Source organism: Oncorhynchus clarkii, chromosome 22 (genome assembly GCF_045791955.1).
Source record: "Oncorhynchus clarkii lewisi isolate Uvic-CL-2024 chromosome 22, UVic_Ocla_1.0, whole genome shotgun sequence".
Lineage (NCBI taxonomy): Eukaryota > Metazoa > Chordata > Actinopteri > Salmoniformes > Salmonidae > Oncorhynchus > Oncorhynchus clarkii.
The window spans coordinates 44,247,564-44,261,574 of record NC_092168.1 but is presented as its reverse complement, the minus strand read 5'-3'; the positions used below and the strand labels follow the sequence as shown (position 1 = coordinate 44,261,574).

The following is a 14,011-nucleotide window of genomic DNA, read 5'->3' as shown; positions in this document are numbered from 1 at the left end:
TGGGGACACCCAGGGCTATGAGAATAGAGAGACCCAGGGCTATGAGAATAGAGAGACCCAGGGCTATGAGAATAGAGAGACCCAGGGCAATGCCAATAGAGTGACCCAGGGCTATGAGAATAGAGAGACCCAGGGCAATGAGAATAGAGAGACCCAGGACTATGAGAATAGAGATACCCTGGGCTATGAGAATAGAGAGACCCAGGGCTATGAGAATAGAGAGACCCAGGGCTATGAGAATAGAGATACCCAGGGCAATGAGAATAGAGAGACCCAGGGCTATGAGAATAGAGAGACCCAGGGCTATGAGAATAGAGAGACCCAGGGCTATGAGAATAGAGAGACCCAGGGCTACAGATGTAGGATCTTAAGGGCTATGAGAGAGCAGACAATGATAATCTCAACTGACACTTCACCTTCCCTGCACCCAAGCTCGACAGCCAATCTACCATGTGTTGCCCTATAGTATGTGGCCCTCTGAATAAGAAGGCAGTATTCGGCTAGTGTAACTCACAGTCACAGCTCTGTTACTACTATGTTGTTACTGTTGTCGTGTCTTTGGCTATGCCTGAGTAAGTGATATGACATGCTATTCTATAAAATCCTTACTCTGTAATTAATATTACCTGATTGAGCTAATCATGTAAATGTGATTAACTAGAAAGTCAGGTCACCACAAAATTATATTTATAGAGCAGTTATCTTTCAAATAAACTCTTAAAGACCTAGTAATATTTTACATCAATAGCAGTCAATATCAATCGTCACCTTATTTCAGTCTCATCTGAAAGTTGTAAATTCTTGGTTATCTTCACGAACCTTGGCTAACAAGTTGAATCAGCAATGCAAAATTGGGTTTAATTATTTATTTACTAAATACCTAACTAATCACACAGAATTACATATACACCGAATTAATCATACCTTGATTACAAATTATGTCATAAAGGAAAACGTCCCTGGCGGACGGAACAGATATGACAGCTGGTTACCCAAAGAAAAGGGGGCTGGGTTTGAGTGAAAGAGCAGGAAGACTGAAGAACAAAGGGAGAAGCAATGTCTCTATCGGGCCGTAGGCAGCTACTCTATCGTAAATACAGAATCTTATGCATTCTAAATTACCACCCATTTGGAAAAGGAAAATGCAATAAATATTTACTCTGAGCTGCGCCTCGGTAGGTTGGTCATAGATGCTGGTCGTGTTGGCCAACAGAGATCTTCCTGTCCTCGGAAGAATGTCTCTGGCGGTAATTTGGATACATTGTAGTAACGTCGTTGTGTGGTAGATGGGATACTCTGTCTGACCTCTCCTAGCCCATGTTTACAGCGGCCTCTGCTAACTCAACGGCTAGGAGGTATCACTTCTGTAGCGAATAAGAGTTCAAAGTTCATACCATTCGCAACCAAAGCTCATGCTGAGGTTGGCTTCGTTCAGTAGTTATTATCGGAACCCTTCTGACATCGGATCGTCATCCTAATGTACCCGGAACAGGAGGTTACATTTTCGTCAAGGGCTATTAGTGGAGGGAGAATAGTTTATAGCCCATGTCTCTTCACAGGGGCGGGCCACTGATTGAGCAGAGCCCTAACCTTATGAAAACCCAAATCTCTCATTTGGAAGCTAAAATTACATTTAATCTTTTCACCAATAATTTTATATTTAAACATTTGAATTGCACAACAATTCCATTTGAATCTGATAACTATAATGTGTAGACTTTCCCAGATACAGTTTAGTCCAGTCCTGTCATCAGTCATAATGTCTCACATGACAACCGAACTCACATCATTAAGTACCAACGCATATTTTCAACTGGTGCTATTACCCGAAATATCGTTCCTTTCCCTCCACTTGTTTGATGTTCCCAGACTCTCTGTTTAACAAAGGCCATTCAAGAGTCCCTCTGTAGAGTCTAGAGAGAGTGAAGGGAGAAAGGTATTTATGGGGGGGGGGTCATAAACCTTACCCACAGGCCAACGTCATGACACTGTGGAAGACAGCCGTGCTGTGACATACGAATGGTATGCTAGCTCAAGAATGGACACTATATGTAACGGATGTGAAACGGCTAGCTTAGTTAGCGGTGCGCGCTAAATAGCGTTTAAACCGGTGACGTCACTCGCTCTGAGACCTTGAAGTAGTAGTTCCCTTTGCTCTGCAAGGGCTGCGGCTTTTGTGGAGTGATGGGTAACGATGCTTCGTGGGTGACTGTTGTTGATGTGTGCAGAGGGTCCCTGGTTCGCGCCCGGGTATGGGCGAGGGGACGGTCTAAAGTTATACTGTTACATATACACTATATTCCCCTCAACTGCATAAAATAGTGCTGTGGTGGCTGGCTCTGGCAGGCCGTTTGGGCTGTAACAGAGGCTCCTCTGTCTGTATGCAGCAGGCAGCAGGAGCACACAGAGCCCTTCAGAGCAGTCCAATGCACGCAGGCAACATTTCTGCAACTGCACAGCTGGATTTGATTACAGCCAGCTGAATGGCTTGAGGATGGTGTAGTTCAGCCAACGGTCTGCCTGAGACTTGCTGAAAATCCACTCCCATTTCCACTGGATTGAGCAACATGCTTTAGCTCCACAGACATTAATACCTGGGTGTGGCTCTCATATTGGAGCCTAGGCATTCAATTGAATGCCGAATTTCAATTTCTAATTTGAATACCATCATGCCATTGTAAATTATGTGTTAAAGGGGGTTTGTGTGATTGAACATGATTTCAAGAAATATACCCAGAAATCTGAAATGATGCAAGACCCCCACACCAGGGAAAACAAACGAAACCACTCTATGACTGAGGTTCCTATGGGATCTATCAAATTACATAACATTAGTATGCCTTCTCCACAATACAAGATTGTTAATGAGTGTATCTTTGGCGGAGGGGCGACCGTTTGACAGTTTGGTGAGCAATTTACGCACACCATATCAAATAAATATAAACTGACAAACAGCTTTCAGGCTATGTAGCCTTCATGTCTTTTGAGAAAACAAGAAAGTTACTGGATTATTGGGGAAATTGTTATTGATCGAAGTCTTTATCACATTTTACGCACATACCGGCCTGTAGGTTAGAGGAGTACAGTAGCCTAATCCTTGGATATTTTTGTTAGGCTACCACGCGTACTGTGACACAAATACACAGCCTGCACTCAATTGACCAGCTACTAACAACCCTCAATGGTAACAAAGTAACAATGGACTCTCACTGATTACATGTGTTTTTCATTTACATTGCAAACGTTATTGAGGATGTCTAAGTAAATGCCGCATATTCAACACCCATTGTTCATGCCAAAAATATTGTATGAAGGCTATGGTCTATGGTCATGAGATGTTCTCCCATTCAGTTTTGGTCTTGTACATCAGATGTAGTGTAGTGCATGGCTATTGCTTTTTATCACCACTCTCAGTCGCAAGATAGTCTACCTATCAAGAACGATAGGGCAAAAACACAGTTAAATCTTCCATTCATTGACTACTTGATTGTAATAACGATGTATAACTATCTGCGACAATTATAGGGTGATTATGATGTTAAAATTCGTTATGCTTCAAAATCCATGTCAGTTGGGGATAGTTCTACGATTTATTTATAATCTTCTCTTCTGAAACAAGTTGCACACTGCCGTTTTGCACATAGGGAAACGAACGGTAAATCTTACCCCGTCTTAAAACTGTGGACAATTCCCGTGTATATTTCCCAATTGACAAAATATTTTATATCCACTTCCAGACGCAGTTCAAGCTGCTTCTGTGGAACCAAATTGAATTCAGATGCTGGTTTCTCCAGCGAGAAGCTTCTTCATGGTCGCCATGTCGGCCGACTGTGCGATAGACAGGATTACATTGAAATTAGTGGCAGATCCTCTCTTGTCTTGTTACTCCAACTATCAAGGAGGCGCAGTGCCTCCAGCTATTGTGCAAGGCACTGCACCTACTTGCAGCCCATTCCTTGCCAAATAAATGTTATGATAGCCACATAGCTCCATCTAGCTGTAGAATATGGGGCATAGGCTAAATTAGGCCTAGGCCAACAAAACCCAGCAAAGAAGTGATCGGCATTCCGAGTCTGTACTGAGAGGCCTACTTGATATTCAAGTTACTATTCACTCATTTATGAAGTTCAGTGCATTTCAAAATTGAGTAGAATACAGAAGTGTTTTCTGTCAAAGGGTACCGTGTATCACAGCCAAGAGAAGTGTAAGGATGGATGAATTTCCTAAATAATTACAGGATTTATTGAATAAAACTGGCGAGACGCTTAATAATTGACGACTGCATTTGTGGGCTTAAGACCAAAGATTTTTTTATATTTTTTTATAGGAAAATACACTTTAGCTTAGTCACTTTGCACTTAACATGTCGCAAACATATGTTGTTTTAAGCACTTGTTGGCTGCTTTTCCTTCACTCTGTGGTCCAACTCATCCCAAACCATCTCAATTGGGTAGAAGTCATGTGATTGTGGAGGCCAGGTCATCTGATGCAGCACTCCATCACTCTCAACAAACCATTTTTGTATGGACTTTGCTTTGTGTAAGGGGGCATTGTCATGCTGAAACAGGTAACTGTTGCCACAAAGTTAGAAGCATATAATCGTCTAGAATATTATTGTATACTGTAGCGTTAAGATTTCCCTTCACTGGAACTAAGGGGCCTAGCCCGAACCATAAAAAACAGCCTCAGACCATTATTCCAAACTTTACTATGCCTTGGGGCAGGTAGCTTTCTCCTGGCATCGGCCAGATGTGCCGAATACGACAGAGTATTTGTCGAGGGTGCAACAGGTCAGCACCTCAGGAGTAAATGTCAGTTGGCTTTTCATAGCCGATCATTGAGAGTATCTCTACCGCTCCTGCTGTCTCCAGAGAGTTAACCAACAATGCAGTTTTAAGAAAAATAAGTAAAAAATATATTTAAAAAATATATACTTTTTTTTACTTAAGTTAAAACTAATTAAAGAGCAGCAGTAAGGCTATATACAGGGGGTACCGGTACAGAGTCAATGTGCAGGGGCACCGGTTAGTCAAGGTAATTGAGGTAATACAGTATGTACATGTAGATAGAGTTAGTGACTATGCATAGATAATAAACTTAACCAACAATGCAGTTAAGAAAAATAAGTAAAAAATATATTTTAAAAATATATAATTTTTTTACTTAAGTTAAAACTAATTAAAGAGCAGCAGTAAGGCTATATACAGGGGGTACCGGTACAGAGTCAATGTGCAGGGGCACCGGTTAGTCAAGGTAATTGAGGTAATACAGTACGTACATGTAGATAGAGTTAGTGACTATGCATAGATAATAAACAGAGAGTAGCAGCAGCGTAAAATAAGGGGGGGGGGGGCAATGCAAATAGTCTGGGTAGCCATTTGATTAGATGTTCAGGAGTCTTATGGCTTGGGGGTAAGAGCTGTTAAGAAGCCTTTTGGACCTAGACCTGGCACTCCGGTACCGCTTGCCATGCGGTAGCAGAGAGAACAGTCTATGACTAAGATGGCTGGAGTCGTTGACAATTTATAGGACCTTCCTCCAACACCGCCTGGTATAGAGGGTCCTGAATGGCAGGAAGCTTTAGACCCTGGTTTAGACCCTTTCTTCTTTAAGGTTGTTGCCCCTGTCATTGCCAAGCCTACCTCTGACCTTTTTAACCTGACTTTAATAGACTCGCTAGTGTTATTTTACTTCTGCTCTTTAATTATTTGTTACTTATATTTCTTATTCTTATTTAATTGTTTTTGTTGTTTTTGGTAATATTTGTTTTATTTAATATTTTAACTGCATTGTTTGTTAGGGCTTGCAAGTAAGCATTTCACAGTAAGGTCTACTATACATGCTTTATTTTGCGCATTGTGACAAATATGATTTGTTTTGAGACTTGCTGTCTCTGCCTGGCCGGTTCTCCTCTCTCCACTGGGATTCTCTGCCTATAACCCTATTACAGGGGCTGAGTCACTGGCTTACTGGTGCTCTTCCATGCCGTCCTTAGGAGGGCTGCATCACTTGAGTGGGTTGAGTCACTGACGTGGACTTCCTGTCTGGGTTGGTGCCCCCCCTTGGGTTGTGCCGTGGCGGAGGTCTTTGTAGGCTATACTCGGCCTTGTCTCAGGATGGTAAGTTGGTGGTTGAAGATATCCCTCTAGTGGTGTGGGGGCTGTGCTTTGGCAAAGTGGGTGGGGTTATATCCTGCCTGTTTGGCCCTGTCCGGGGGTATCATCGGATGGGGCCACAGTGTCTCCTGACCCCTCCTGTCTCAGCCTCCAGTATTTATGCTGCAGTAGTTTATGTGTCGGGTGGCTAGGGTCAGTCTTTATATCTGGAGTATTTATCCTGTCTTATCCGGTGTCCTGTGTGAATTTAAGTATGCTCTCTCTAATTCTCTCTTTCTTTCTACCTGGCATGATAACTCCTTGCTGTCCCCAGTCCACCTGGCCGTGCTGCTGCTCCAGTTTCAACTGTTCTGCCTGCGGCTATGGAACCCTGACCTGTTCACCGGACGTGCTATCTGTCCCAGACCTGCTGTTTTCAACTCTCTGGAGACAGCAGGAGCGGTAGAGATACTCTCAATGATCGGCTATGAAAAGCCAACTGACATTTACTCCTGAGGTGCTGACCTGTTGCACCCTCGACAACCACTGTGATTATTATTATTTGACCATACTCGTCATTTATGAACAGTTTATCATCTTGGCCATGTTCTGTTATAATCTCCAACCGGGACAGCCAGAAGAGGACTGGCCACCCCTCATAGCCTGGTTCCTCTCTAGGTTTCTTCCTAGGTGCTTTTACACCTGCATTGCTTGCTGTTTGGGGTTTAGGCTGGGTTTCTGTACCGCACTTTGAGATATCAGCTGATGTAAGAAGGGCTATATAAATACATTTGATTTGATTTGAATGCTTATGTATATAAGTCATTTTTCGTTTTTATAAATGTGCAAACTTTTTTTTTAAACTGTTTTTGCTTTGTCATTATGGGGCATTGTGTTTAGATTGATGAGGAATTGTATTTATTTAATCAATTTTAGAATAAGGCTGTAATGTCACAAAATGTGGAAAAGTACAAGGGGTCTGAATACTTTCCGAATGCACTGTATGGTGTACCACTATTTCATACCACCAACTGACAATATATACTAACAATATATAGCCATGGGGGTTGATATTCGGAATTGGTCGATTCCCCATCAGGCTATACTGACTGCTCCCCCCATAGCTTTAAATAGCTCTATAAGTGCTGCTAACATGGATGAAACTTTTGATGGACTTTATGTTATTGTTACACTACTGTTAAGGTACCGTGTTGCCACTTCCTCGTACAGGCAGAGGGGTATTGTTAGAAGTAATCTTATTTCCATCCAACTCAGGCCTGTCAGTAGTTACACGAGGAAGCGTCGCTCATCTAATATTACCTTGAATGCTCCATCTGATATGAGCTCTCGAAATAGTGGCCTAAGAATTATTCATTTGAATGCTAGAAGCTTGATCCAAAAGCTAGATTTGATTAAAATACTGGTCTCACAATCACATGTTGACATAATGATTATATCTGAATCCTGGCTGTGTGTCTCTGTTCCAGACTCAGATGTTCTGTTAGCTGGGTCTAATGTCTACAGAGCAGACAGAGTGGGTAGAGGTGGAGGTATTTCAATGTATGTTAAATGCAACCTAGATGTCACTGTGTCCATTTCAACTTCTGTTCTGAAACAGTGTGACTGCTTAGTTCTAAATGTGGTCCTTGGTCATAATGCACTATTAACGCTAGCGGGAGTTTATTGCCCACCCTCAGCTCTGGTATCTGCTCTATGCAAATTGTTTGAGTTAATGTCTAATTATGCAAACTCTGAATTATTGATTATCGGAGATCTCAATCTTGACTGGCTAATGCCAGCATCGTTTAAATTAAAATACATTTGTAACGAACTAAATCTTACTCAACTAATAACTATACCTACCCGTCCTAATCCAAAAGACCCCATCTACATTAATAGACCTTATCTTAACAAATACACCTCACAAATACATAGATTGTGGGTTATCTGCTAATGACATCAGTGACCACTGCCCTACTGCATGTATCAGAGATACTAGGCTAAAAACCCCTGACCCCCGTATTATTCTAAAGAGAAACTATAAACACTTCTCAGAGCAAGCCTTTATCCATGACCTTAAATATTCAGAGCTTTTATCCGTAAACTGCATAATGTTTTAGCGTTCTCTTTCTTTTCATACATTTTTAGCTTTATGTCTGATAAGCACTCTCCTGTTTGGCTAAAATTCTAGAGTCACTGGTGAATAGGCAACTACAATCTTCTTTAACTGTTAACAATAGTCTTTATAGTAAACAATCTGGCTTCAGACCTAAACTATTAGGTACTATTACGGCCACTGTACGTGTTGTAAATGATATTACTAATGTCCTAGATAATAGAAAGTACTGTGCCGCCTTGTTCATAGATCTAAGGCTTTTGACATTGTAGACCATGCGATAATTTTGGGTAAGCCGTCGTCAATAGGACTGGGATTGGATTCCTGTTGTTGGTTTCATGACTATCTGAAGGATAGAAGTCAGGCTGTTAGAGTCGACGGCATCCAGTTGGAGACATTGGAGTTGGTTAAAGGGGTCCCACAATGTTCTATACTTGGTCCATTACTGTTCACAGAAAGTGTCAAATTCATTTATACGCTGATGACACGGTCATGTAGTCTATCGCTTCAACGGCTCACCAAGCATTATCACTTTTGGAGACATATTTTAAGATATTACAAGGATCTTTTATACAGCTGAAACTTGTTTTAAATGCAAAGAAAACATATTTTAAGATTTTTAACAAAAAAGTTGTTTGAAAATACACTTGCACTTACGAGCTTAGATGGTTCTTGAATTAATCAGGTCTCTGCATATAAATAGGGATATGGTTGAATGATAAACTGTCTTTTAAAATGCATATTGACGAACTTTGTAAACGGCTAAAAATCAAGCTAAGCTTCCTCTAAAGAAACAGGACATGTTTGTCCTCTACAAATAGAAGACAAATTGTACAAGCTACTTTTATGTCTGTTATAGATTATGGTGATATTATTTACATGCATGCTACTGCATCAACACTTAAATCGCTGGATGCTACTTATCATTGCGCACTTAGGTTTATTATGGGTGCTAGCTACAGAACTCACCACTGTGTTTTACATCATAATGTGGGTTGGACAACATGCTCTCCTGTTTGTCTATAAAGCACTTCTGAATAAGCTACCTTCTTATTTATCATCACTCATCAATATTTGATTTAGAATTCCTAAAACCAGGTCTCAAGCATGGATTACACTTGAGGCCCATGCGGTTTCCACAGAGTTGTGTATGGCTTCCTTTTACTTTACTGTTTTGCTGTATTTTTTTGTGTTATCTGTGATCGTTTTTTTTGTCTTAGTTTCTTAATCATTGGACCTAAACTATATTTGTAAACATGTATACGCAGGGCCCAGTTGTAAAAGAGACCTTAGTCTCAGTCTGTGTTCCTTGTTGAAATAAAGGTATAATAATAATAATAATAATAATAGTCCTACACCTACAATACATTGAGTACAATAGTATCAGTCATTATACCCATAAAACCTAGCGGTAAACCCCGGAAATGGTTCTAATATTTTTTTCAACATTAATTTTTGCGTCTGGGATTTTAGAACTATTTCATATAAACTCTGTGTTTCATATTGGCTTAACCTGGCAAGCCATTTTGATAACCGCGCAAATCTCTCAGACATGGTAAATTGTATCAATATATTCACGTGTAATTACCTCCAAAATGAAATGCCAATGGGACTTTCATAAAGAACTACACATCTTGTCGCAAAGTATGACGTCAAACCCTCAAGGCACAGTTCTCCACGCAAACTCCTCGACAAGTAGCCTAGCAAGAAACAGATATTATAGGCGTTTTAGTTTCTCGTGTGTATATCGCTTGCTACCTTAACGTCATTGAATTACTATAATTAATAAGTTAGCCTCTGCAGATAACTAGCTAACCTTAGGTCTCTACGTCGACCAGAAGCAAGGATGGTTCTGTGCTATGTAACGTTACCGGATTGTAACCACTACTCCAATAAGCACATGCACATTTTATCGTTTTCCAATCTCTAAGTGAGAGGCATCGCTAGAGCTGTGTGATAAGGTAAGCCCTGTTTGCTATATGCTAACAAGCACATTTGGTTAGGTCAAAGATGTGTGGTAAACTAGGTGCTTATGAAGCTGATATGTAACGCACGTTGCCTTATTTACAAGTACAAAGAATCAGCATAATGGACTTTTGTCGACTTTTTATTGACCAGTCTTTAGTGAGCTAGCCAGCTACTTTTCCAAATGTGAACATGCTAGCTAGCGTTAGCCCACCAGTGAAATGATATTTAGCTAGCTAATTAACTTTAATTCACGGTTCGTGTAGTCTGACTTTGCTTGATAACATGGCAAGGATAGTTGGTTAGCATGTCACCACTTAGAAGTCTGACTACACTAATTTTTAATGTGAGTTAATGTTAACTAATTATCTAGCTAATGTCGCCGGGTGGGCTAGCTAGTTGGGCACTTTGGTTGCTAGTTAGTCACATTAGCTAAAGTTGGCTGGCTAGTTCACAAAGCACTTGTGGACTCAATGTTTTCCCCATATAAAACACAAACAGGGTTCTTCAATGTTACCTTTTTGTTGACAAGGTCTTTAGTGACCTAGCCAGCTAGTTAACGTTAAGCCGGCTCCGTGGATAGTTGGTTAGTTAGCACTTAGTAAAGTCTGACTACACGAACTAACGTTAGCTAGCTAGTAAGCCAAATATATGTAGAGTGAGGCGCCTTGGTTGGCTAGTTAGCTACATTAGCCGAAGCTGGCTAGCTAGCTCACAAAGCACTTGTGGGCTCAATGTTGTCCTCATACAAAACAGACACGGTTTTGTTCCACAAGTGCATCTGTTGTAACGCTACATGATTAATCAAATGACCTGTAAAGTCAGTAAGAAATGTCTGCAGGGATGGAAATGAATCTAGCCGGAGGCTAGTACTTCTCAGACGGGACTAGTAGACAATATGCCAAATTAGCCTGACACAGCAGTGACATTTTTCATTTACAAACATCGCATGCCACAGATGTAGGACCTGAATGTAGAAATCGTGGTCTGCTAGCCTGGTGCCCAATATCCTTGTTAAATCCCTAATTGCTGTTCAACTTTCAGACGATCCCCATATAACTGTTGGTCATCCTCAGTGACCTTAAGGCTGAGGGTTTTAACTTTCCTCTTGAGAATTACAATCAGAAGTACAGTCTTTTAGCTCATTGCAATACTTCACCTCTTCGGGACAATAGCAACCTAGACTGTCCTGATCTAGTTGAGGATTCCAGATGATTCCTCCATTCTAACAGAAATGTCTCATCCACATAGTAGGATTTTTAAGATTTTTAGATCTGCAGATAGACCAAAGCCTAGTCTGTTTAATAGTTTTCTACAGTCAAGTATGTGGGTTATGGTATTTTAATATAGATATTACCATGGTATTTTAATATAGATATTACCATTTTTTTATTAATCAACTTAGCTAGTAAAAGTAACTTATTTGTTTTGTCTTTCAGATGGACGGACCGGAAACCCAGTGACAACACTCGGGTCTGTAGCTGCCATTTTCCAGTGGGATAGAGAGATGGCTCTGTATTTACCAGAGTAGGTAGTTCATCCATCATGGTGGATGAGGAAGATCCAGACTGTGTATTGGGAATCAAAAACAAACCAATAGGGTTGAGTAGTGAGTGCAATAAACAATGCTTTTTTTTCTTTCTAGATAAAGATGGTGATACAGCATTGGAAAAATACCTACCACTGACCAAATGTCTCTTTGTGTTCCAGTCCAAAAGGAGTGAATCCTGAGGAGTGAATCCGGTGCATGGACATCCTGAGGAGTGAATCCGGTGCATGGACATCCTGTGGCAGTGTGTTCCGGTGCATGGACATCCTGTGGCAGTGTGATCTGGTTGTGGAGACGACAGCAGATCGGGCCTGTGGACAGACAGGTCAGTAAACTCATAAAATATACAATATTGTGTAAAACATTTAGAATTATAATGGATCCCCATTAGCTGCTGCCAAAGCATCGGGTACTCTTCCTGGGGTCCAGCGACATTTAAAGCAGTTTATACAAGTTTAAAAACATTACAATATATTCAGATTTCACACACTGTGTGCCCTCACGCCCCTACTCCACCACTACCACACATCTACAGTACTAAATCCATGTGTATGTATAGTGCATATGTTATCGCGTGTTATGCATGTGTATGCGCCAATGTTTGTGTTGACTCAGTCATTGAATCTGTAGATGCATCAACATTTGGACTTTGTCCCCTTTTCCTCATGTTTTAGACAAGAGGCGTGACATGTGGAACATCAGGCGCTCACCATGAGAAGCAGTGCATGATCAACACCAGCCTCCGCAAGGAGATCTTGTCACGGCTGTTGAAGGAGGGGGACCAAGGTGCAACGTGGTGAGCGTACATATTCTTTATCATTATGACGTCGACAATAAACACTACAAAACAAACCATAAAGCTATGTGCCCTAAACAAAGTCAACTTCCCACAAAGAAAGGAGGGGGGGAAAAAGTAATACCTAAGTATGATTCCCAATCAGAGACAATGACAGACAGCTGTCCCTGATTGAGAGCCATACCCGACCAAAACATAGAAACACCAAATCATAGAAAACGAAACATAGAATGCCCACCCCAAATCACACAGAGACATTAAAAGGCTCTCTACGGTCAGGGTGTGACAGATCTGCTGGGAGTGATGTCTTACCCCCAGAGTGAGAGAGTACATCATTTAAACGTCACAGATAAATAAATAAAAAATCCCACTGTGCCCGTGATAAAATTCAATGTGAGTTGTGTTGTACTACTGAATGAAACTGAGAAGGTGCAGCACTAGGGCTGGGCGTTATACTGTGTTTTACTATATACCGGTATTAATTCAGGACCTGTTTTTTTGTTTGTTTTTTTCCGTCCTTACCACTGCTCCATCATTGCTGTCGTCATGGTGTACCAGTTGGGAATGGTGCGCTGTCCAACGGTTTCCTGCTGCTCCACCGACAACGCCACGCCAGCCAGGATGCCTGCATGCCCCAGGTGCCCTTGTTTTTTTTTTAACAATATCAGGCACAGACAGGGATGACAGGGAGGGTAGCGATTGTTCTGGCTCAGGTTCAACAAGACATGCCATTCCACTGAACCTGCCCCTGAGATGGTTCCTTACCCACTAACGATCTCGTGACAGACGGTTGTAGTCTTTGGACCGGTAAAGTTCCATTGACTGTACCTGGTTGGGCAGGGATTTTATTATTTAACATACCAATCATTTAATGGGAAGGATCCTATAAATCAAGACTGAATGCATGTACCACTGAATAACTAAATACTGTGTCTTTGAAGATTTGTCTCTGGTAAATTACAATACAGGCTGGATGTCTAAACTAAGTACATATATATATTTTTTAGATTCATTCTCATCGATGACAACATTGTAGAACTCAGGTTTCATTCATCGAAGTCTGTTATCCAGGGTAATCTGGTTAATGATTATTTCATTATTATATCATCGTTCTTCTACACCTGCATTGCTTGCTGTTTGGGGTTTTAGGCTGGATTTCTGTACAGCACTTTGAGATATCAGCTGATGTACGAAGGGTTATATAAATACATTTGATTTGATCATTGGCTCTTTGTCGAATGTTGACAGCTGTATAGAACACACTGTTTTATAAGTTGCTCAAACTGAACTTAATAGCTACACTCACTGACACAAGAAACGTCATCCCTCATGCTGGCCCTGATCAAACCGGTAAGCTGCACTTCTCCACTTTGTCCTTTATTTACGTTGAGATTAAAAATCAACTTTTTACAAGAGAGCCCTGAACACATTACAATAAAAACATACATGTGTATAAAACACTAATTCAGCACACAATTAACAAAAATAAT

At 41.0% G+C, this 14,011-nt stretch overlaps 1 protein-coding gene and 1 long non-coding RNA gene across 3 annotated transcripts in view; one reads left to right on the top strand and one right to left on the bottom strand.

Moving 5' to 3' along the window:
• Positions 1 to 3,792, bottom strand: part of LOC139380953 (FERM, ARHGEF and pleckstrin domain-containing protein 1-like) — a 110,200-nt gene extending 106,408 nt beyond the window's left edge. For both annotated transcript variants that reach the window (XM_071124141.1, XM_071124142.1), the window contains exon 1: positions 3,667 to 3,792. The gene's annotated coding sequence lies outside the window, so the exon portion shown is untranslated. The remainder of the gene's footprint in view (positions 1 to 3,666) is intronic.
• Positions 3,793 to 11,914: 8,122 nt separating this feature from the next.
• On the top strand, positions 11,915 to 13,197 carry LOC139380355 (uncharacterized). The gene is made up of 3 exons (XR_011628436.1): positions 11,915 to 12,050; positions 12,400 to 12,521; positions 13,080 to 13,197. It is a non-coding gene; the product is annotated as an uncharacterized lncRNA (long non-coding RNA).
• Positions 13,198 to 14,011: the final 814 nt, after the last annotated feature.